Source organism: Mixophyes fleayi, chromosome 3 (genome assembly GCF_038048845.1).
Source record: "Mixophyes fleayi isolate aMixFle1 chromosome 3, aMixFle1.hap1, whole genome shotgun sequence".
Lineage (NCBI taxonomy): Eukaryota > Metazoa > Chordata > Amphibia > Anura > Limnodynastidae > Mixophyes > Mixophyes fleayi.
This window is the reverse complement of record NC_134404.1, coordinates 17,877,352-17,899,987: the sequence shown is the minus strand read 5'-3', so window position 1 is coordinate 17,899,987 and position 22,636 is coordinate 17,877,352. Positions and strand designations below refer to the sequence as shown.

General features: G+C 43.7%; 1 protein-coding gene across 3 annotated transcripts in view; it reads right to left on the bottom strand.

Annotated features, from left to right (window-relative positions):
* LOC142143360 (uncharacterized) overlaps positions 1 to 22,636 on the bottom strand; it is a 169,719-nt gene that overhangs the window by 81,293 nt on the left and 65,790 nt on the right. Inside the window, exon 1 of one of the 3 annotated variants that reach the window (XM_075201155.1) lies at positions 15,705 to 15,803. The exons of the other annotated variants lie outside the window; for them this stretch is intronic. The gene's annotated coding sequence lies outside the window, so the exon portion shown is untranslated. Of the gene's footprint in view, positions 1 to 15,704; positions 15,804 to 22,636 lie in introns of those variants that run through there. 3 annotated transcript variants of the gene reach the window in all.

Genomic DNA, 22,636 nt, shown 5'->3' with positions numbered 1-22,636 from the left:
AGTTAAATACAACCAAACCAATGTGTAAAAGGTCCCGAAAACACAGAGGTGTGTCCTCCAGGAATCTGTCCCCCCCCCCCGACACCTATCCCACCCATTAGCCTGATACATTTACACACACATTTGTTAGTCTTAATGATGGTTCTGTTCATCACAATAAGGTGAGGAATGATTTATGGCCAATCAATAATCTAATTAGGGAATTGCTCGCACAAGAGCAGAAAGATCTTTTTCATATCCAAAATAAGCTGACGCATTGGACAAGCGCATTGGATAAGCGCCAACGTCATTCTCTCCCATAGGAGTGTGTGGTGAGCTCCATAACTTGATACACACCTAGTACACTCTGATCCCATGTTAAGCAATGAGCACCAAACCAGTCAACCTCGATGTTAGACATTGTGATTGTTATGAATTCATCCGAAGTGGTCACTGAAACCAGAATTGGAAAAACTTCCTACCCACCATGCATCTGGCCACTCACCTTTAAAAATGTGCTCCAAACCCCGATGAATCCACCGGCCTCTGTATAGAAATGAAGTTCATTATAGGACTGAACCTGTTATCGCTCTAACCAGAGGGATTCACCCTTATACTCTGTTAATGGAACACCCTGACCCCCATAAATCTGCGCACCTTGTGCATAATTCTGCCCGTATTCAAAGATTTGAATTTAGTGGAAATACACAGTGCTTGTAGACACACAGAACAGACTGTAGTATACACACATCCGTCATCACAACAGCTACAATTTTTATTTCATCATAAATTAAAACCAACTATATATTAAAGTTTACAATTATTTATTTTCAAATAAAAAACAAAAAATAAAAATGATATATCATATAGATATATACATATGTGTCATTTTAATGCAAAGACAACGCTGTGCCAGTCATCACTATCATCCGGCACTGACTCCTGCACTGTAGCGGGTGCAAGAGATACGGACGGAAACAGGACTTGAAATGCCGGCATCTGTGTCGGAAGGCCCCTACTGTACATGGCCTCAGTGGCAGGCTGGGCTGGGGGGCAGGGGGGCATATGCCCCCCGGCCGATCCCATAGTTGACTACCTTGGGCTGGCTCACTGGGCCATCTGCCTTTTTTTTCCTTTAAAATAGGCTGCTGAGTCACGTCTTGCCCCTCGGGCTAAAGTTTACCAGCCCTCGCCTGGTCCACCTCACCCCTCCTCCATTCCACCTCTCAAGTCATAGCATAGTATCTAATGGGCAGCCCTCTAGGGGCATGGCCCCGACCCCTGTCACGACGTGGTCCCCTATCCCTCTGCCGGGGACAGACTTCTTGAAATGTCACAGTCAGTCGTGTCCCTTGCACGGTGGCTTAGTGGTCACCACTTCTGCCTCACTGCGCTGGGGTAATGAGTCCAATTCCCGACCACAGCCATATCTGTGTGGAGTTTGTATGGTCTCGTGTGGGTTTCCTCCGGGTGCTCCGGTTTCCTCCCACCCTCCAAAAACATACTGGTAGGTTAATTGGCTGCTATAAAAATTTACCCTAATCTCTCCCTCTCTGTCTGTCTGTATGTATGTTAGTGAATTAGACTGTAAGCTCCAATGGGGCAGGGACTGATGTCAATGAGTCCTCTGTACAGCGCTACGGAATTAATGGTGAAGATGATGATGATATGAATTACCTGCATACTGTCCCTTTATGGTCATGCACAGAACTGTTTCACGCAAGACAAGTTACGCAAATCGACGGACGTCTGAAAGCGAATCAGAGCCACAATGTTGCAGAGCAGTATTTGCTCCATCAGGAGAGATAAAACTACCCAGGGTAGGTCTATGGCCCTATCATACTGATTCTGCCCCTTATGAGGGGTGACTGCAGGCTATGTGTAACGTATATTAACAGCGTGTGGTTTGTGCTATACTGTGAGGGTTCTGATGCCAAATTGAGGACGGAAAGACATGTGTTTCTGTCTGCTGGTAATCAGTGACTCTGTGGTGCCGACCGGAGTGACTCACATAACCATTAGAAGACAGTTTTGGCAATCTGTTCCGCTTGTTGTAAAATACAAGTTCCTGTGGTCTCAGAAGACTTTCTTCTGAGAACAGTAAATCTCTGGGTTCGTGTGACACTGTAATTATCGCTAATGAGGGTGAGATGTGATGACAAATGTCAGATCTAGACAGCCCTCCCCATTTTGTTACAAGACTAATGTAAGGAGTGATAGGCAGTGCACTGTATATATATATATATATATATATATATATATATATACAGTGTAAACACAGCCAACTCTCTATATAATATCCCTGGATCTAGGGCAGAACATTATTCGCATGTGCCAATTGTCTCTAATATCCAGTCATCATCATTTATACAGCGCCACTAATTTCACAGCGCTGTACAGAGAACTCACAGGGCTTACAGTCTAAATTCCCTAATATACACACACACACAGACACACAGACACACATAGACAGACTAGGGTCAATCTAATAGCAGTTTATTAACCTACTAGTATGTTTTTAGATTGTGGGAGGAAACCGGAGCACCCGGAGGAAACCCACGCAAACACGGGGAGAACATAAAAACTCCTCACAGATAAGGCCATGGTCGGGAATCGAACTCATGACCCCAGTGCTGTGAGGCAGAAGTGCTAACCACTGAACTACCGTACAGTCACAAGATTTAATGACTTTTATCCCCGTTATTTAATCTTGATAATAATTGATCATAAGCACAGTACAACTGCTATCCTCTTCTTAAAATTTTCTTATTTTCTCGGCATTATACAAGAATATTTATTGAAGAGGGGTATAAGAAATGTGAAAAGCACACTGTAATTAAAGTCAGTCAGCATGGCATGATGGGCATTGTAATACTTCAGAGCTCCGCCGAGAGAGTATGGCAATTTTAGTTTCACCGGCTCAGCAGCTAAGTGTCCCTGGAAAATATTTTGGTAACTAGGAAAGTTGACTAACCATTGATTGGTGTTGTGAAACCCAGCAGCACACTGCAATTTGCAGGGGTGACAGTGTGATGTGTTGTTACCAAATAACTAGGGATGAGCGCGCTCGGATTTCTGAAATCCGAGCCCACCCGAACGTTGCGGATCCGAGTCGGATCCGAGACAGATCCGGGTATTGGCGCCAAATTCAAAAGTGAAACTGAGGCTCTGACTCATAATCCCGTTGTCGGATCTCGCGATACTCGGATCCTATAAATTCCCCGCTAGTCGCCGCCATCTTCACTCGGGCATTGATCAGGGTAGAGGGAGGGTGTGTTAGGTGGTCCTCTGTGCTGTTTAGTTCTGTGCTGTTTAGTTCTGTGCTGTTTAGTTCTGTGCTGTTTAGTGCTGTGCTGTTTAGTGCTGTGCTGTGCTGTGCTGTGCTGTGTTCTGCAGTATCAGTCCAGTGGTGCTGTGTGCTGTGCTCTGTCCTTCTGAGGTCAGTGGTGCTGCTGGGTCCTGTGCTGTGTCCTGTTCAGTCCAGTGGTGCTGTGTCCTGTGCTCTGTGCTTCTAAGGGCATAGTTATTTCCCCAATATTCCCCTGTGTTTAAAAAAATAAAAAAAAGTTTTTTTTATAAAATACCAAAAACTACTTTAATATTTTTTAATTACCACAAAATTTTCACAACCAATCCTGCAGTATAAGCCCATTGGTACTGCAATATTACCAAGTTCACACATTCAGCAGTAAAAGTCCAGTGGTACTGCAATATTACAAAGTTTACACATTCTGCAGTATCAGTCCAGTGGTGCTGTGTCCTGTGCTCTGTCCTGCTGAGTTCCGTAGTGCTGCTGGGTCCTGTGCCGTGTCCTGTTCAGTCCAGTGGTGCTGTGTCCTGTGCTCTGTGCTTCTAAGGGCATAGTTATTTCCCCATTATTCCCAAGTTTGTAAAAAATAAAAAAAAAGTAAAAAAAAATAAAAAAATTAAAAAAAAAAAAAAATATATAATAATTATAACCAAATTTGCAAAACCAATCCAGCATTATAAGTCCATTGGTACTGCAATATTACCAAGTTCACACATTCAGCAGTAAAAGTCCAGTGGTACTGCAATATTACAAAGTTTACACATTCTGCAGTATCAGTCCAGTGGTGCTGTGTCCTGTGCTCTGTCCTGCTGAGTTCCGTAGTGCTGCTGGGTCCTGTGCCGTGTCCTGTTCAGTCCAGTGGTGCTGTGTCCTGTGCTCTGTGCTTCTAAGGGCATAGTTATTTCCCCATTATTCCCAAGTTTGTAAAAAATAAAAAAAAAGTAAAAAAAAATAAAAAATTAAAAAAAAAAAAAATATATATAATAATTATAACCAAATTTGCAAAACCAATCCAGCATTATAAGTCCATTGGTACTGCAATATTACCAAGTTCACACATTCAGCAGTAAAAGTCCAGTGGTACTGCAATATTACAAAGTTTACACATTCTGCAGTATCAGTCCAGTGGTGCTGTGTCCTGTGCTCTGTCCTGCTGAGTTCCGTAGTGCTGCTGGGTCCTGTGCCGTGTCCTGTTCAGTCCAGTGGTGCTGTGTCCTGTGCTCTGTGCTTCTAAGGGCATAGTTATTTCCCCATTATTCCCAAGTTTGTAAAAAATAAAAAAAAAGTAAAAAAAAATAAAAAATTTAAAAAAAAAAAAATATATATAATAATTATAACCAAATTTGCAAAACCAATCCAGCATTATAAGTCCATTGGTACTGCAATATTACCAAGTTCACACATTCTGCAGTATCTTGTGCTACATATAATGGAGACCAAAAATTTGGAGGATAAAGTAGGGAAAGATCAAGACCCACTTCCTCCTAATGCTGAAGCTGCTGCCACTAGTCATGACATAGACGATGAAATGCCATCAACGTCGTCTTCCAAGCCCGATGCCCAATCTCGTAGTACCGGGCATGTAAAATCCAAAAAGCCCAAGTTAAGAAAAAGTAGCAAAAAGAGAAACTTAAAATCATCTGAGGAGAAACGTAAAGTTGCCAATATGCCATTTACGACACGGAGTGGCAAGGAACGGCTTAGGCCCTGGCCCGTGTTCATGACTAGTGGTTCAGCTTCACCCACGGATCTTAGCCCTCCTCCTCCTCCCCCCCCCTACAAAAAATTGAAGAGAGTTATGCTGTCAGCAACAAAACAGCAAACAACTCTGCCTTCTAAAGAGAAATTATCACAAATCCCCAAGGCGAGTCCAAGCGTGTTGGTGGTTGTCAAGCCTGACCTTCCCATCACTGTACGGGAAGAGGTGGCTCGGGAGGAGGCTATTGATGATGTAGCTGGCGCTGTGGAGGAACTTGATGATGAGGATGGTGATGTGGTTATTGTAAATGAGGCACCAGGGGGGGAAACAGCTGATGTCCATGGGATGAAAAAGCCCATCGTCATGCCTGGTCAGAAGACCAAAAAATGCACCTCTTCGGTCTGGAGTTATTTTTATCCAAATCCAGACAACCAATGTATGGCAATATGTAGCTTATGTAAAGCTCAAATAAGCAGGGGTAAGGATCTTGCCCACCTAGGAACATCCTCCCTTATACGTCACCTGAATAACCTTCATAGTTCAGTGGTTAGTTCAGGAACTGGGGCTAGGACCCTCATCGGTACAGGGACACCTAAATCCCGTGGTCCAGTTGGATACACACCAGCAACACCCTCCTCGTCAACTTCCTCCACAATCTCCATCAGATTCAGTCCTGCAGCCCAAGTCACCAGCCAGACTGAGTCCTCCTCAATACGGGATTCATCCGAGGAATCCTGCAGCGGTACGCCTACTACTGCCACTGCTGCTGTTGCTGCTGTTAGTCGGTCATCTTCCCAGAGGGGAAGTCGTAAGACCGCTAAGTCTTTCACCAAACAATTGACCGTCCAACAGTCGTTTGCCATGACCACCAAATACGATAGTAGTCACCCTATTGCAAAGCGTATAACTGCGGCTGTAACTGCAATGTTGGTGTTAGACGTGCGCCCGGTGTCCGCCATCAGTGGAGTGGGATTTAGAGGGTTGATGGAGGTATTGTGTCCCCGGTACCAAATCCCCTCGAGATTCCACTTCACTAGGCAGGCGATACCAAAAATGTACAGAGAAGTACGATCAAGTGTCCTCAGTGCTCTTAAAAATGCGGTTGTACCCACTGTCCACTTAACCACGGACATGTGGACAAGTGGTTCTGGGCAAACGAAGGACTATATGACTGTGACAGCCCACTGGGTAGATGCATCCCCTTCCGCAGCAACAGCAACAGCTGCATCAGTAGCAGCATCTACAAAATGGCTGCTCATGCAAAGGCAGGCAACATTGTGCATTACAGGCTTTAATAAGAGGCACAACGCTGCCAACATATTAGAGAAAATGAGGGAAATTATCTCCCAGTGGCTTACCCCACTTAGACTCTCATGGGGATTTGTGGTGTCAGACAATGCCAGTAACATTGTGCGGGCATTAAATATGGGCAATTTCCAGCACGTCCCATGTTTTGCCCACACCATTAATTTGGTGGTGCAGCATTACCTCAAGAGTGACAGGGGTGTGCAGGAGATGCTTGCGGTGGCCCGCAAAATTGCTGGACACTTTCGGCATTCAGCCAGTGCCTACCGCAGACTAGAGGCACATCAGAAAAGCTTGAACCTGCCCTGCCATCACCTCAAACAAGAGGTTGTGACGCGCTGGAACTCCACCCTCTATATGCTGCAGAGGATGGAGGAGCAGCAAAAGGCCATTCAGGCCTACACAGCCACCTACGACATAGGCAAAGGAGTGGGGATGCGCCTGAGTCAAGCGCAGTGGAGACTGATTTCCGTGTTGTGCAAGGTTCTGCAGCCATTTGAACTTGCCACACGAGAAGTCAGTTCCGACACTGCCAGCTTGAGTCAGGTCATTCCCCTGATCAGGCTGTTGCAGAAGCAGCTGGAGAAAGTGAGGGAGGAGCTGGTAAGCCATTGCGATTACAGCAAGCATGTAGCTCTTGTGGATGTAGCCCTTCGTACGCTTTGCCAGGATCCGAGGGTGGTCACTCTTTTAAAGTCAGAGGAATACATTCTGGCCACCGTGCTCGATCCTCGGTTTAAAGCGTATGTTGTGTCTCTGTTTCCGGCGGACACAAATCTACAGCGGTGCAAAGACCTGCTGGTCAGGAGATTGTCCTCTGAAGAGGACCGTGACATGCCAACAGCTCCACCCTCATTTTCTTCCACATCTATGGCTGCGAGGAAAAAGCTCAGTTTTCCCAAAAGAGGCACTGGCGGGGATGCTGATAACATCTGGTCCGGACTGAAGGACCTGCCAACCATTGCAGACATGTCTACTCTCGCTGCATTGGATGCTGTCACAATAGAAAAAATTGTGGATGATTACTTTGCTGACACCATCCAAGTAGACATGTCAGACAGTCCATATTGTTACTGGCAGGAAAAAAAGGCAGTTTGGAAGCCCCTGTACAAACTGGCTCTATTTTACCTGAGTTGTCCCCCCTCCAGTGTGTACTCGGAAAGAGTTTTTAGTGCAGCGGGGAACCTGGTCAGTGAGCGGCGAAGGAGGTTGCTTCCTCACAACGTTGAAAAAATGATGTTTATAAAAATGAATAATCAATTCCTCAATGAAGTACAGCACTGCCCTCCAGATACTACAGAGGGACCTGTGGTTGTGGAGTCCAGCGGGGACGAATTGATAATGTGTGATGAGGAGGAAGTAGACACTGTAGGGGGAGAGGAATCAGAGGTTGAGGATGAGGACGACATCTTGCCTCAGTAGAGCCTGTTTAGTCTGTACAGGGAGAGATGAATAGCTTTTTTGGTGTGGGGGCCCAAACAAACCAATCATTTCAGTCAAAGTTGTTTGGTAGGCCCTGTCGCTGAAATGATTGGTTTGTTAAAGTGTGCATGTCCTATTTCAACAGCAGACCTCTCAACTGCAGCTCATCCCTCCTCTGCGGGGATAATGTCTCCTGTGCTCTGACACGTCACTCTGTGTACTCTCAGCCTCAGGATCTGACACTACAGCTACCATGCCTCTTGTAGCAGCCCTCACTCCAGGGCCTCTTCCATGTGCAGTGTCCCCCTCTCTCTTGGGTTCACTATAGTGGCATGGAGTTCTCCCCCTCATCCAGGGCACACATTCCTTGCCCTGGCTCAGTCACCACGCTCAGACTTCCAGGCAATGCTGGGGGAGCCTGGGAGCTTCCACCCCAGGTCCCCAGCTACAACTCTCCTCTCCTGTGTCTTCTCTCTCTTTCTGACACTTGAAAGATCGTGCCTTTAAATGAAAAAGTCAGTCTTGATTGCACGACTATGTGCAAGTGCAACAGGGACATTTTTTTGGGTTTACAAAGTCAAACAGTAACACTACGACCCTGTCTGTCTGGGGTCTGTCAATGACGAATTGTCTGGAGCATGTTTTGAGGAGGTATTGTGGCCCCGGTATCAAATTGGGTACCGGGGCCACCCCACTATGCAGTCCAGATACTTGTTTGGTGGAATTCCGACACGTGGAGGGTTTTTTAATTATATTGTGGCCTCGGTACCAAATTGTGTACCGGGGCCACCACACTACGCAGTCAAGATACTTGTTTGGTGGAATTCAGACCAGTTGAGGGTTTTATTATTATATTGTGTGGACCACTCTATCTATACCACACTACAACTCTATACCACTCTATTTCCTACTTTAATTCTATTTAATTCTATTTCCTACTTTAATTCTATTACTAATTAATTACCATAAAGAGGAACCAAAAAAACCAATTTTACCAAAAGTATAATATGACTTAGACTTACAAACACTACACTTGAAAGATCGTGCCTTTAAATGAAAAAGTCAGTCTTGATTGCACGACTATGTGCAAGTGCAACAGGGACATTTTTTTGGGTTTACAAAGTCAAACAATAACACTACGACCCTGTCTGTCTGGGGTCTGTCAATGACGAATTGTCTGGAGCATGTTTTGAGGAGGTATTGTGGCCCCGGTATCAAATTGGGTACCGGGGCCACCCCACTATGCAGTCCAGATACTTGTTTGGTGGAATTCCGACACGTGGAGGGTTTTTTAATTATATTGTGGCCTCGGTACCAAATTGTGTACCGGGGCCACCACACTACGCAGTCAAGATACTTGTTTGGTGGAATTCAGACCAGTTGAGGGTTTTATTATTATATTGTGTGGACCACTCTATCTATACCACACTACAACTCTATACCACTCTATTTCCTACTTTAATTCTATTTAATTCTATTTCCTACTTTAATTCTATTACTAATTAATTAACATAAAGAGGAACCAAAAAAACCAATTTTACCAAAAGTATAATATGACTTAGACTTACAAACACTACACTTGAAAGATCGTGCCTTTAAATGAAAAAGTAAGTCTTCATTGCACGACTATGTGCAACAGGGACAGTTTTTTTCTTTACAAAGTCAACTAATAACACTTGGACCCTGTCTGTCTTTAACATACTTAATGGGATCTCAATGACGAATTGTCTGTAGCATGTTTGGAGGAGGTATTGTGGCCCCGGTATCAAGTTGGGTACCGGGGCCACCCCACTACGCAGTCCAGATACTTGTTTGGTGGAATTCTGACACGTGGAGGGTGTATTTATTTTATTGTGGCCCCGGTATCAAGTTGGGTACCGGGGCCACCCCACTACGCAGTCCAGATACTTGTTTGGTGGAATTCTGACACGTGGAGGGTGTATTTATTTTATTGTGGCCCCGGTATCAAGTTGGGTACCGGGGCCACCCCACTACGCAGTCCAGATACTTGTTTGGTGGAATTCTGACACGTGGAGGGTGTATTTATTTTATTGTGGCCCCGGTATCAAGTTGGGTACCGGGGCCACCCCACTACGCAGTCCAGATACTTGTTTGGTGGAATTCTGACACGTGGAGGGTGTATTTATTTTATTGTGGCCCCGGTATCAAGTTGGGTACCGGGGCCACCCCACTACGCAGTCCAGATACTTGTTTGGTGGAATTCTGACACGTGGAGGGTGTATTTATTTTATTGTGGCCCCGGTATCAAGTTGGGTACCGGGGCCACCCCACTACGCAGTCCAGATACTTGTTTGGTGGAATTCTGACACGTGGAGGGTGTATTTATTTTATTGTGGCCCCGGTACCAAATTGTGTACCGGGGCCACCACACTACGCAGTCAAGATAGATAGATGCGTATCATAGATAAAGTACATTCAGTGGTGTGGGGCAAATTGAAAAATATTCAAAATGCACTGACATTATCAAAAACAAGAGGTTGTCACATGCTAAAACTCCAACATGTATATGATGGAGAGGATGGAGGAGCAGCCGTATGTGTAGTGTAATGCAGACCTGTTGAAGGTTTTTTATATATTTTATTGTGGTGCCCAGTGCCCACTCCTCTACGCAGTCCAGGTACATTTATTGGTGCGAATCAAACAAGTTGATGGTTTTCTTATTATATATATTGTGGTGACCCACTCCTCTACGCAGTCCAGGTACATTTATTGGTGCGAATCAAACAAGTTGATGGTTTTCTTATTATATATATTGTGGTGACCCACTCCTCTACGCAGTCCAGGTACATTTATTGGTGCGATTCATAAAAGTTCAGGGTTTTTAAGATATTGTGGTGACCCACTCCTCTACGCAGTCCAGGTACATTTATTGGTGCGATTCATAAAAGTTCAGGGTTTTTAATATATTGTGGTGACCCACTCCTCTACGCAGTCCAGGTACATTTATTGGTGCGAATCAAACAAGTTGATGGTTTTCTTATTATATATATTGTGGTGACCCACTCCTCTACGCAGTCCAGGTACATTTATTGGTGCGATTCATAAAAGTTCAGGGTTTTTAAGATATTGTGGTGACCCACTCCTCTACGCAGTCCAGGTACATTTATTGGTGCGAATCAAACAAGTTGATGGTTTTCTTATTATATATATTGTGGTGACCCACTCCTCTACGCAGTCCAGGTACATTTATTGGTGCGATTCATAAAAGTTCAGGGTTTTTAATATATTGTGGTGACCCACTCCTCTACGCAGTCCAGGTACATTTATTGGTGCGAATCAAACCAGTTGATGGTTTTCTTATTATATATATTGTGGTGACCCACTCCTCTACGCAGTCCAGGTACATTTATTGGTGCGATTCATAAAAGTTCAGGGTTTTTAATATATTGTGGTGACCCACTCCTCTACGCAGTCCAGGTACAATTATTGGTGCGAATCATAAAAGTTCAGGGTTTTTAATATATATTGTGGTGACCCACTCCTCTACGCAGTCCAGAAAGATACCTTGTTGCAACGTTTTGGACTAATAACTATATTGTGAGGTGTTCAGAATACACTGTAAATTAGTGGAAATGCTTGTTATTGAATGTTATTGAGGTTAATAATAGCCTAGGAGTGAAAATAAGCCCAAAAACTTGATTTTTAAACTTTTTATGTTTTTTTCAAAAAAAATCCGAATCCAATACCTTAAATCCGAACCGAGACCTTTCGTCAAGTGTTTTGCGAGACAAATCCGAACCTCAAAAATAACGAAAATCCGGATCCAAAACACAAAACACGAGACCTCAAAAGTCGCCGGTGCACATCCCTAGTTTTGGATCATATTCCATTTAATTGCTCCCAGCATCATATGCCTCTAAGTTTACATTGGAAACCTTGGTAACAATGGCAACATGACTGAATGAGAACATTTTTTTTGCAATTATGGACCTGTGCATATCGTTGTTCTTTGTGCATCAAAATCCCAAGGATAGAGCAGATACAGTTAATAAATTAGACGGACAGGATGAAACTATCTAATTATAAGAAACTAAGGAAGGTTTTCAAACCTCCATCTCAGAACTAATCAATAATAGACTATGAATTGAAAGAGATGGGTTCACCAGGATATCACCCTAGGTGTCACCTGGAGGGCCACAATACTGGGTATAGGGGGGAGTGTAAGGATCAGGAACTGCAACAAGGACACTTTACATGAACTGGAGCACTCTGGAAGGACAAAACGCATACAACGACTGCACATGCAATGCTCCTTCTTCACGTGTCTAGATGGACAACATAAAAGACAGTAGCTTTCCGTTTGGGAGCCAGACATCATGTGGACGCAAGCTGTGGAGTCACCCACTGTCGACTGGGACTGAAGCTTGTACCTCTGTGGAGGAGCCAAGTTGTGGCTTTTCCCTCACTTAGCTCAGTGGTGCCAGCATCGCTATTACACTGATTAGACAACAAGGTGGCTTAGTGGTTAGCACTTCTGCCTCACAGCACTGGGGTCATGAGTTCAATTCCCGACCATGGCCTTATCTGTGTAGAGTTTGTTTGTTCTCCCCGTGTTTGCGTGGAATTCTTCCCGCGCTCCAAAAACCTACTGTTAGGTTACCTGGCTGCTGACAAATTGACTTTAGTCTTTGGGTGTGGGCGGTAGGGAATTTAGACTGTAAGCTCCAATGGGGCAGGGACTGATGTAAGTGGCAAATATTCTCTGTACAGCGCTGCTATAAAAATAAATGGTGATGATGATGAAGATGATCGTTTCAACCATCTTTTCCATCGAGGACTCGTCGAACTTGCAATGATCCTTATTATAAAACCCTCCTGCATTACTAACGTCTCCCGCAAGATATAATTCATATTTCCAGACACAATAAAAGTATTTAAAGGGAACTGGCTGTTTATATTATGTCTGTAGCCAACAGATGTCTTGCATTTAAAGTAAGACAACGATGATATACTGTGCATGTTGTGTGTGTATTGTATAGTTCAAGCACATTTTGCTTTAGTTAGATGTTCATCTTATAACCTTTTACAAAAGAAAAAAGTACAATGGAACAATCGGTGCGCGTTTGGCCTCAGCAATGAATGGCAATAAAATAATACATTTACAAATGCCGTTCACCAGAACAATGACTCTGCGCTGAATGTGTTTATCTCTAATTGTTATGTATGGCCGGCGGAGGAATCTGTGGTAGAGACTTGGAACTCCGTCTTCTATGAATCATTTCTTCCACATTCGCCACAAATGTTACTAAACTGTTTATGTGAAATTGAGGCAGTAAAGATTATGTTATGGGGGTCAGCGCTCAAACAAAACACAATAGATGCATTAGGGGGAAGTGAATACGAGATGTGCTGCATTAGATGTACCATTGTCTCTGAATGCTAAAACCCCCACAATTATCTCATATCTCATGTTCACATTGGAGTTTAAACTTTTATTATTATTATTATTATTATTATTATTATTAATTATAATTTATTTATTTATTTATAAGGCTCCACAGATTCCGTAACACCGGATATAGAAACAAGTAACAAATAGCTGAGGTAATACCCATAAGTAGCACAGATGAGTAACGCTATGGGGACTCGCACAGAGGGCAGCAAAAGACGTGACAGGACGTAGGATGGAGTCAGACAGTGGACATACGTGGGACAATAGGTAGAGAGGACCAAGCCACAAGACCTTACATTCTACAGGGAGGGGTGGTGAGAGACAGTAGGACCAACTGGGAGAAAATGGAGAAGGCAGGTGAGGAAGAGGAGGTGATGGATGGAATGGTTAGGAGGTGGTAGGATAGGCGAGCTTGAAAAGGAGAGTTTTGAGTGAGCGTTTGAAGGACTGAAGGTTGGGGGGGAGTCGAGTCAGACGGGGTAGGGAGTTCCAAAGATTGGGGGCAGCACGGCAGAAGTCTTAGAGGTGAGCATGAGAGGAGGTAATGAGAGGTGAAGGTCAGAGGCGTAGGGGAGTGGTCGGGTAGGTATGTATCTCGAAACAAGGGCTTTGTAAGTGAGGGTAAGGAACTTGAACTGAATTCTGAAGTGAATAGGGAGCCAAAGAAGGGACTTACGTAAAGGAGTAGTGGAAAAAGTGTGGCAGGAGAGGAAGATGAGCCTAGCCGCAGCATTCTATACGGATTGAAGGTCAGAAAAGTGGGAGGCTGGGACCTCTGTGAGAAGGAAGTTGCAATAGTCGAGACAAGAAATGATGAGTGAATGGACCAGGACTCTGGTTGCTTTCTGAGAGAGGAAGAGACAGATTTTCATGAAGTTATGGATGAGGAAGTTGCAGGATTTGGTGAGGGTCTGGATATGAGGGGTAAAGCTGAAGGCAGTTGAGGGTGACGCCAAGGCAGCAGACTTTGGTGACAGGAGAGAGAGTTATGTTGTCAACCAAGAGGGAGATATTGGGTGGGAAAAACATTGGCAGTAAGAAAGATGAGGAGCTCGGATTTGGAGATGTTGAGTTTGAGGAAGCGCTGTGACATCCAGGTAGATACCTGGGTTAGGAATGCAGGAAAGAGGTCATGGGAGGAAAGTTAGATCTGTGTGTCATCAAAATAGAGGTGGTATTGGAGGCCAAATGTTTAAAAAAGTTCACAAAGAGAGGTGGTGTAGAGAGAGAAGAGCAGAGGGCCAAGGACAGAGTTTGGGACTCCAAAAGAAAGAGGAAGAGTCAGAAACAGACACGCTAAAAGAGCGGCCAGAGCGGAAGGAGGCAAGCCAGGAGAGAGCTGTTTTGGGAAGACCTCAGGAGTGCAGGCTGGCGAGGAGAAGAGAATGATCGATGGTGTCAAAAGCAGCAGAGAGGTCGAGGAGTACGAGAAGGGAGCAGTGACGTTTGGACTTAGCTGAGAGGAAGTCGTTTGTTACTTTAGGGAGGACAGTTTCAGTAGAGTGGAGGGGAGGGAAGCCAGACTGGAGAGGGTCAGGAAGAGAGTGGGAAGAGAGAAAGGTGGACAGACGATTGAAGACAAGTTGTTAGAGAATTTTAGAATCAAAGGGAAGCAGAGATACTTGGCAATAGTTGGAGAGAGAGGATGATTCAAGGAGGGTTTCTTGAGAATAAGGTAGATGAGAGCATGCCTGAAGGCTGAGGGGAAGGTACCAGTGGAGAGAGAGATATTAAAGAGGTGAGCAAAGTGATGACAGGCAGTGGGAGAGAGGGAGCGGGGGAACTTGTACGGGATAGGGTCAAGAGGGCAGGTTGTAGAAGAAGAGGAGGAGAGAAGAGAGAGAATCTCAGGTACAGTTACAGGAGGGTAGGAGCCAAGGGTGGCAGAGTGATTGATAGAGAGGACAGTTGGAGGGTGGCAAGTCTGGGGAGAACATATATCATTGTGGATAGAGTCAATTTTGTCTGTGAAGAAGGTGGCAAATTCAAGAGCGGTGATGGATGAGGGGGAGGAGGTGGGGGAGTACACAATAGAGAATTAATGGTAGTGAAGAGGCGTCAGGGCTTGTTGGACAGGGAGGAGACGAGGGATGTTAAATTGGTTTGTTTAGCAAGAGAGAGGGCAGAATAGTAGGAGGAAGGGATGAAACCAAAGTGGATGAAGTCAGCGATATAGCGAGATTTTCTCCATAGGCGTTCATAGGAGCAGGAGCCCTATAATACACACCCCAAATGTATTAAAATACGCAACAAGTCCCAGAAGCAAAGACCCAGTAATACACTATTGCAGTTCTCTTAACCCTTTCATGAATGGGTGTATTTCATACATTGCTGAACAGATCACATTTCCCAGTCCTGCTATGTGTTGGTTAAACAATGTTGTAATTTTAAGACATTTACATTCCCCCAATACTGACTGGTGTAAGGGGACAGTATACAGACTGGTTCTAGGATTGCTGCAGGACAATGTCCTGGCTCAGTGAGTAGGAGCCCTATAGAATGTGCTATGTGGGATTCTACAATCTCTAACAATACAGAACCTGGTAAATAGTGATGAGGCCGCAGTCTGCTCCTACCTTAGCTATAAGGAGTACGTGTGCGCTGGTTTGACAAAAGCACTTTATGAAGGCGAATTCCCCAACGCTGAGATCATTCGTTCAGCTCATAGACTGGGATGGAGTTTTCTTAAGAAAAGGCAGAGAACAAAAAAATGGAAGTTGTTTAAAGACAATTTAAATAAATACATTTACCAACGTATTCCTGAGGGGAAAAGTACAAAGGAATAAAATCAAAACCAACGAGGCTTCAAGTAACAACGGTTAGAGATGCAAAGAATAACTTCACTTTGTTACAGCTATAAGGACGGCAACAGGAGTGGAATCAGATTGAGTAAAATAAAACATGAACTGCAGGTTACTAAAGAGGACAAAACCAATCCAAAAAAATGTTTGGGTATATTAATAGTAAAGAGGCAAGGACTAAACATATTCCAAAAATTGGAATAACGATTTGGTGACAATAAGAAGGAAAAGTTATTAAAAGACAACAAAACCCTTAAAATGAAACATTTTCACATATTAGTCATTATTATGGTAATAACATATAGTTTAGCTATTCCATTGCAGCTTTGACCAAAATTAAAGTATTATCTCCCCACCCTATTACATTTGAAGGACATTGTCCTGATGGCATTAATATAATAGAGGTAAAAAAAAAACATGTCTGCAGACATTTGCGTTTCTGTCACATCACTGTTCCCACCCCTTTGTATGAATCAACCAATCTATGCAGTCTCTCAAACAAGTTTACAAAGCTGTCAGTTCAACTCTGCCTGTTTAGTCAGAGAAAAACCTCCCCCCTAACCTGACAAACTGCTGCAGAGAACATGATGGAGATATAAGCACTCCCGTTATGTCATATATATATTTCAACTCGGTATTATACAGCTTTTGCCGTGTATTAATGTCAAATCCTGACTTTGCCTGTTCTTCAAATATTTTTTTTTCTAATAATAATAACGAAACATATTTAATGTGCTGCTGTGGCTGACAGGGGTGCAGAACGAGTCTGAGAAGAAGTAATTTCCGACAAGAGTTAGACCAACATGTTAATCACGACATACAGGAAATACAGACTTTTTGAAAACCTGACATACAAGAATTGCGAGAACGGAACATACCGACACAGAGATTTACGTCACTTTCAAGGGCGACAGTTGCATTGCTGCTATTAAGGGGGCAATGCGAGGCTGTGTAATGTTTTTTAGGAAGGGTTGTACATTCTAAAACCAGCGGGAGATCCTAGTTATGTCCGATTTATTTACACTACAGAAGAGAGGATTATAATGTACAAATATATTAATGGCCCATACCAAAATTTCTATGGCAACCAGTTCAGTTACAGTTCCCCACAGGGGACACAAGGATACTCTGTGCAGCTGGAAGAAAATAGAGTAATCTCCAGCTAAGGAAAGGGTTCTCTACTGTAAGAGCTGTGAAACTGTGGAATGCTCTAACACAAAAGCTGACATTCGCTAACACTGTAGATAAATATAAGAAAGGATTGGACATATATATGCAAAATGTGCAGTCAGATTTGGGAGAGGTGTCACCTCCTGGTGTAAAAATAGAGCTGCCGAGTATTTGCGTGCTACATGCAGAAGCAGGAAGTATTTTCCCTGCATGTACAGAAATAGGATCCCCCCCCTTCACTTTGCATGACAACATGGTTAGTCTCGGTATAAATCTGCATGTATTAGCTGGTTTGGCTCCTAAGTCAAAAAGAAGCTCAATGTTGTTATTATTATTATTAATTTTTATTTATAGGGCGCCACTAGGTGTCCGCGGCGCCGTACAGGGACAAACAAAATTACAATACGAGGTGAGACAGCACAGTACAGTAAACAATAATCACAGTAACTCAGTGAGCTCAAGGTACAGCTAGCGGGGCGGGGAGAGGGGGATGTCTGCCAACAACGGCCCCAAGGAGGGGGGGGCACGTATGAGAGGTAGACCCCCAGGGGGAAGAGGAAGGAGCGAGAGGGGACGGGAGAAGAGGGTCCTCAAGGAGGAAGGCAGGGAAGCTGGCGAGCAGAGTTAAAAGTGGAGAAGACAGGAGGAGAGAAGACCCTGCTCAAAGGAGCGTACAATCTAAGGGGTGGGGTAGACTGACAGAGAGACACAGGGGAGGGAGGGAGGGAAGGAGGAATGGATAAGGGGAGTGGAATGAAGGGAGTGAAGGCTAGGGGAAGGGGAATGAAGAGGAAGAGTCAGAAGAACAGGTAGGAAGTTAAGTGGGAGACTGGAAAGTTTTAAGAAAAAGGTGGGTTTTTAAACACCGTTTGAAGCTGGACAGATTGGGGGACGTTCTGATGGTGGGAGGGAGCTTGTTCCAGTGGAGAGGGGCAGCGCGGGCGAAGTCTTGGATACGCGCGTGGGAAGAGGTGATCAGGGGGGAAGAGAGGCGACGGTCATTGGCAGATCAGAGAGGGCGGGATGGAGCGTGAATAGTTAGGAGGGAGGAGATGTAGGGTGCAGTGGAGTTGGTGAGGGCCTTGTATGTAAGAGTGAGGAGCTTGAACAGGATTCTGTAGGGTAAGGGGAGTTGTAACTACAGGTGCAGAAAACAGCGGTATATTTATTTAATGCGGCAAAACATTATCCGCTCCAATATTTTGTAGACTATTGCTGTGGTAATAATAACAAACTCCAGACAGATAAGGTCATGGTCGGGAATCAAACTCATGTCCTCAGTGCTGTAAGAACAATTGTTCTGTACATTAATAACAATACCACAAGCTCTAACTAGAGCAATCTCCCAACAGGGGCAAACGCAGGATTTGTAGAGGGGGGTTTCCACACCACGACGCCAGTGGGCGTGACCAGCATGCATGGGGGCGTGGCTATAATTTTAGACAGTGCTTGGCTGCTCTCCAACTCTTCCTATCCCCATAATATACATGGGCAATGCTGTGTGCACTACTGTTAGGTGCACACAGCTCTCCCTTTTCAAGCAGAGCTATGTGAAGCGGGGGCAGGGTCCAGCCACCTCAATTATACAGTGCTCCAGGCTTAAAAGGGGGTTTCCAGACACTAGGAAACCCCCCCCCCCTTCCCCCTTGATTTGCCTATGTCCAATTATTGTGCCGCTGAGCTGTACTCATGGCCTTATGGATATATTGAGCATGTATTGATATATTATTGATTGATAGAGAGACTTCCATATCACATTAGTGGAATATATTCTCTTTTTATAAAGTATATTTTAGGATATTGCTGGACATAGTTTAAATAAATCTGCTCATATTATTTCATGGCTTTCGTCAGAATTCCATTTATGTCTCTATTTCCATCACTGTATTCCTGACCTCAGCCCACCCCAAGAAGATGGAACCAGTACAAAGAGCTCCCTGTCTATACCTCTTAACTGGAGCTATAATGGTGAGAAGATGATCACACATCAATCAGACTGACAGCAGAGATCTGGGAAGGGATCCTCTGTAAGAGAGAGCAAACAATGGACCTGTACTAAAATCTCTACAAGCAGACTTCCCAGCACCATGATAGAAACTAACAACAAGGCTATTCTGTACAATTATCCCTTATTTACATTAGATAAATATAAAGGGAAATTACATATACAGCATTAGAGACCATTTAAAGGGTTTAATTCGCATACAGTACTTGAATCATAGAGGTGGTTTTGTCATCAGGATTTTCGGCTTAAGGACAGAACTCATAATAGTGGAAAATAGCATTGACGTTATATCATTTGACAGAATCCCAAATAAAGTGAATATTTTAGCATGTGCTAAGACACTCACTAGCTGGATTTATTGACTGGCGACTAATACTAAACTGACATCTAACCGATATAATGAAAATTCCTGACTGGTTTTTTTTTTTATACTCTGCTTCTGCAAAGGGAAAAAGTATCTGTTTGTCAGTGGGGAGGGGGTTTGCAAAAAAAAAAAAAATAATCTCTGGTAGTGGGAGTTTATGAAGGGAAAACAGCTGCTTTCTACCAGCATTCGCCTTATGTCTCTATAGATCATTAGTTAAACATATGGGACAGAGGGAATTCTACTGGAAAAATGGCATTTATCTGTATACTTTCATTTCATTAAAAATAAGATTAGGAGCTGTCAGACTGGTCCGGCACAGGCAGCTTGGCGTTCTGCAACTGAACTACAAGTACCAGCATGTGGGTGTGTTGGAACTTGTAAATCCACAACAGCTGAGAACCAATAAATTAAACCATTGTTTAAGTGTTTCATCTTCTGCCTGGCAACAGCATGTGATTGGTCGAAGCGAAGGAGAGTGTGTACAGGGGGCAGTGTGTGAGCATATACTGCCATAATGTGCAGAACCTTATATTATATAATATACAGTCTCCTGGCTCCATCTCAGTGTATTACCTTTACCCGGGTAGAAAAAAAAAAAACATTATGGTTTTTACAGAATTTTTCCACCTCTTAACTCAACCTCTATCCTGCCTAAATCAGGACAGTTGGTCGTATGAAGTATTCTGGAGCTGTGCGCATGGCAATGAAGGTGTTTGGAGGGGAGGAGAGGAGAGAACGGGGCAGACTAGCGTTTCCAAAAGCTAGGCGCACCCCATCTTGGTGTGACCACTCCCCCTTTTTGATGTGACCACTCCCCCATGTTGATGTGACCACTCCCCCATCTTGATGTGACCACTCCCCGATGTTGATGTGACCACTCCCCCATCTTGGTGTGACCACTCCCCCATCTTGATGTGACCACTCCCCCATCTTCATGTAGCCACGCCCCAGGCCCGATGCCGCCTACACAAATGTTGGGAGGTGTGCTTTATTTATTATAGTGGAAGTTGTTTTACTACTGCGCTGTGGTATCATATACTGGCCGGTAACATAACGCAGCTCATGTCATCAAGCCCCGCCCTCCCCTCCTCTGCGAATTTTAACTGAGCAGCGGCCTGATGGCCAATTTGAGTCATCATAAGCACAAACCCGCCCACTTAATGGATGTAAATGAGTATTTAAATACCATATACAGGGGCTGTATGGCAAACTTTAGCCCCGGGGAACAAGACTCAGCAGCCTATTTTAAATGGAAAAAAAAAATTCAGGTGGCCCAGTGACCCAGCCCAAAGTAGCCCACTACGGGACCAGCCCGGGGGGGGCATGTGCCCCCCTGCCCCCCAGCCCAGCCTGCCCCTGACCATATGCTGTCCTGCACTGTTCTGTGTTGCTGCAGAAAACTCTAATACATATTCATGGCTGTCAACTGTCCCAAATTTTAGTCCCAGTTTTCAAAAGATTTGCTCACGAAATTGTCCCTAATTTTCAGCGTTGATCGGCTCCACAATAAATTTCCTTTTTTTCAGCATGTTAGATGCATTTATTACCGTCTGTCCTTTAGAAGTTAATATTTACTGAAAAAAAGTGTTTAATATGCAAAGAAGTCCAGTATCATCACCTCCAGTAATCAGGACATGATGGCGACTGTCCTATCTACATCAGGGAAGCCGGGTCCATATGGTATATCTATATTATGGTCCATATGGTGTATCTATAGCCCCCGTCCATATGGTATATCTATATTATGGTCCATATGGTGTATCTATAGCCCCCGTCCATATGGTATATCTGTAGTCCCCGTCCATATGGTGTATCTATAGCCCCCGTCCATATGGTGTATCTGTAGCCCCCGTCCATATGGTATATCTGTAGTCCCCGTCCATATGGTGTATCTATAGCCCCCGTCCATATGGTATATCTGTAGTCCCCGTCCATATGGTACATCTATAGCCCCCGTCCATATGGTATATCTATAGCCCCCGACCATATGATATATCTATAGCCCCCGTCCATATGGTATATCTATAGCCCCGTCCATATGGTACATCTATAGCCCCCATTCATACTGCCATAACATCATCATTAACCTGGAAACGTCTGTCACTTCTCTGCTGATTATTCACTATTATTATTAACTATTATACGTGACATGTTGTTCAACACGATGCAATACAGGTATTACATTGGTTTTACAACACGTATAAATCAGAGATACAGTAGGAAACAGGAAAGATGTTTCAGCAGCTTAATAATCTTCTGATACCTAGTAAAGCAATAACTGAAGATTAACTGCAAGATGCAGCTTTAACGTTCGGCTGCTGACATCAGTTAGGTAGCTGCTAAATTTTAAAGGGAAATAGTCGACAGAGCTTACACTCTAAGTACATAAGTACATGAACCGTTTCTTACACATATATGCTATTATGTATTTAAATAACTTTACAGTAATACATATATATATATATATATATATATATATATATATATATATATATATATATATATATGCACATTTATCTGTCAACATTTATCCAGCAAAATCAGGCCACAAATAAACCCCCACCTCCAATTCGCACATACCCCTGCCAAAATTGCGCCCCCACTTTCTGACCAAACAACTCTGATTTCTGCCAAAATTTTCCTTTTCAGATCGGCGAATCTTTACTGCGCCACTGATAAAGGTATAATATAGTTATTATAATCAGAGAATATTTTCAGGAGAAAGTATTGTAATATTATAGGAAACTAGGCAGCAGCAGGTGTTGGTGTCACTTTGAACAATATCTGTGGTGTGTTTGCCCCCTGTGACACAAGGCTTGAGCCAGGAATACACTCGTGTTAAAGATCCTTTAATTTGAAACAAACAGACTGAGATCTGCATTTCCTTCCAGTAAATGTTTCCAAGATCGCTCTCAGAGACGGTTTCACGGCTAGGTTAGTACTCAAAACATTTATAAACAACAGTTGCTTTCAGCAGTAAACACATCAAAGGCTTCGTTTACTTCTGACAACGGCTGATATACTTCAGGGATCCAAAACAAACATAAAAGTGCTAAAAAAAACAACTTTATGTCACAATAATAATAATAATAATAATAATAATAATAATTACAAGAATAAAACGAATAATAAAAATAAAACAAGAATTTGTTTAGCAACTGTCAG